The sequence below is a fragment of the Oncorhynchus masou genome, chromosome 25, assembly GCF_036934945.1.
Source record: "Oncorhynchus masou masou isolate Uvic2021 chromosome 25, UVic_Omas_1.1, whole genome shotgun sequence".
In the NCBI taxonomy this organism is placed as follows: domain Eukaryota; kingdom Metazoa; phylum Chordata; class Actinopteri; order Salmoniformes; family Salmonidae; genus Oncorhynchus; species Oncorhynchus masou.
In genome coordinates this window covers 29,292,334-29,295,436 of record NC_088236.1, presented here as the reverse complement: position 1 = coordinate 29,295,436, position 3,103 = coordinate 29,292,334, and positions in this window count along the sequence as shown.

The following is a 3,103-nucleotide window of genomic DNA, read 5'->3' as shown; positions in this document are numbered from 1 at the left end:
ATGATTGCCTTGCCTGGTTCACCAACTACTTCTCTGATAGAGTTCAGTGTGTCAAATCGGAGGGTGAGTCTCTGATCCACCTCTACGCAGACGACACCATTCTGTATACTTCTGGCCTTTCTTTGGACACTGTGTTAACAACCCTCCAGGCAAGCTTCAATGCCATACAACTCTCCTTCCATGGCCTCCAATTGCTCTTAAATACAAGTAAAACTAAATGCATGCTCTTCAACCGATCACTACCTGCACCTGCCCACCTGTCCAACATCACTACTCTGGACGGCTCTGACTTAGAATACGTGGACAACTACAAATACTTAGGTGTCTGGTTAGACTGTAAACTCTCCTTCCAGACCCATATCAAACATCTCCAATCCAAAGTTAAATCTAGAATTGGCTTACTATTTCGCAACAAAGCATCCTTCACTCATGCTGCCAAACATACCCTTGTAAAACTGACCATCCTACCAATCCTCGACTTTTGCGATGTCATTTACAAAATAGCCTCCAATACCCTACTCAACAAATTGGATGCAGTCTATCACAGTGCAATCCGTTTTGTCACCAAAGCCCCATATACTACCCACCATTGCGACCTGTACGCTCTCGTTGGCTGGCCCTCGCTTCATACTCGTCGCCAAACCCACTGGCTCCATGTCATCTACAAGACCCTGCTAGGTAAAGTCCCCCCTTATCTCAGCTCGCTGGTCACCATAGCATCTCCCACCTGTAGCACATGCTCCAGCAGGTTTATCTCTCGAGTCACCCCCAAAACCAATTCTTTCTTTGGCCGCCTCTCCTTACAGTTCTCTGCTGCCAATGACTGGAACGAACTACAAAAATCTCTGAAACTGGAAACACTTATCTCCCTCACTAGCTTTAAGCACCAACTGTCAGAGCAGCTCACAGATTACTGCACCTGTACATAGCCCACCTATAATTTAGACCAAACAACTACCTCTTTCCCTACTGTATTTAATTAATTTATTTATTTTGCTCCTTTGCACCCCATTATTTCTTTTTCTACTTTGCACATTCTTCCATTGCAAATCTACCATTCTAGTGTTTTACTTGCTATATTGTATTTACTTTGCCACCATGGCCTTTTTTTGCCTTTACCTCCCTTATCTCACCTCATTTGCTCACATCGTATATAGACTTGTTTATACTGTATTATTGACTGTATGTTTGTTTTACTCCATGTGTAACTCTGTGTCATTTTATGTGTCAAACTGCTTTGCTTTATCTTGGCCAGGTCGCAATTTTAAATGAGAACTTGTTCTCAACTGGCCTACCTGGTTAAATAAAGGTGAAATAAAAAAATAAAAAAATTGAAGACTGACCTCTTCTTCATGACTGCCGCTGTGTAGTCCTGGAAAATGTGAATCTTCTGGCTGTAGTAAGTGATCGGAGCCACTCATGTAGCCTTACGGAGAGCATCCTCCTTCTCTTGAAGGTAATAGAATTTGCCTGCACAGAAGAATGGGCAGCTACCTGTTCTTCGGTGTGGACTGTAAGCTTCTGTGCGCATGGTCAAGGGTGGGGGCGAAATCAAGGCTTAGAATTTCCTGTAGCAGTTTAGCTATGAACAGGGTAGGCTGCAATCCGCCTATGGATGGAATCCCTCTCTCACACCGAAAATTCAACCCTTCTCCCAGTGCTGCCTGTTCTCAAGGTCCTCCACCTTGGAAGTAAGTTTGACGACATCTGATGATAGCCAGTTGACTTGCTCTTCCAGTGTCACCACTTTGTCAGAGTAAGTATTTGCGCCGCCTTCCAGCTATTCAGATGGATGTCCTGTTTCACCAAGTCTTCTTTAACGAAGTCGATCTTTGTGTTTACCTCAGTGGCGACAGTGGCTATTTGTGTGGATAGGTCAGTGGATAGTGGCTCCACCTTAGCCAAGCACCGTCTGTTCAGACTTAACGATAGCCATCATTACCTTGGCTCGGTCGGGGGGGATCAGAGTCTGTGTCAGTGTCCGGTGAGCCCTAGGCTTCTGTGTCTCGTGGCCGTTGTTGTTTCGACATTTTATGATGAAAAGGCCAAAAATGTAGTAAATTGTTCACCCTGGACAAGAGCACCGAGAAAACGGTCACCAGCTCCCCAAATTACATGTATCTAACCCCTTATTTTTTGGCACTAAACAGTCTCCATATATACTTCCATTATTTTAACTGGTAAAGGTGGACCTTCAGACAAGTCTTGTGAGGCCTGTGGGTGAGCAAAACAGCCGACATGTAAGCGCTGTCACCTTTCACCGCAGGTGCGGAAGCGCAAGATAGGCGGATGCGGTGGATTGAGACGCATCCAATGCTGAGACCACCGGACAGCTGATGAAACTGTGGGTTTGCACAACCGAATAATTTCTGCACAAACTGTCTCAGGGAAGTCTCAGGGAAGCTCATCTGTGTGCCCACCATCCTCACCAAGGTCTTGATGTTAATGTCAGAGGTAAGTGCCAGAATCATTGTGATCGCAGTGACACAACACTGAAAAAAACTTGCCTTCAAATGACAGGTATGCTTTTAACCTTTCCAAACACTCAAGAGGTATTATTTGGGGTGTGAAAGTCATATGGGGAATCAATACCGTTTATAGGCTACATTAAAAAAAACTTTTACTTTAAGCGGAATATGTAGCTTACATTTTTGTTTTTATTTATAGATATGTATTCAAATACTGTATATTGTATAATACATACCCATTATCCCCACTAATGGCACCACATCAAGTAAATACGTTTGTATCAGAGGCTGGTGAGGAGAGCTATAGGAGACAGGCTCATTGCAATGGCTGGAATGGAATTAATGGAACGGAGTCAAACGCAAATATGGTTCCCATATGTTTGATGATTTCGGTACCGCTCCATTAATTCCATTTGAGCCCATCCTCCTATAGCTCCTCCCACCAGCCGCCTCTGGTTTGCATGTAACAACGTTATCACTCGGATTCCAAATCCTTGTCTTCACATGGTAAAAAGTAGGGTAAACAATTTGAGACCTGATGCAAAAGAAAAATTGGCAAGCAAGTAGCATCAACACCCCAAAGAAACACAACCTACTTATTATCACACCACAAAGACCATAGACAGTACACGAGA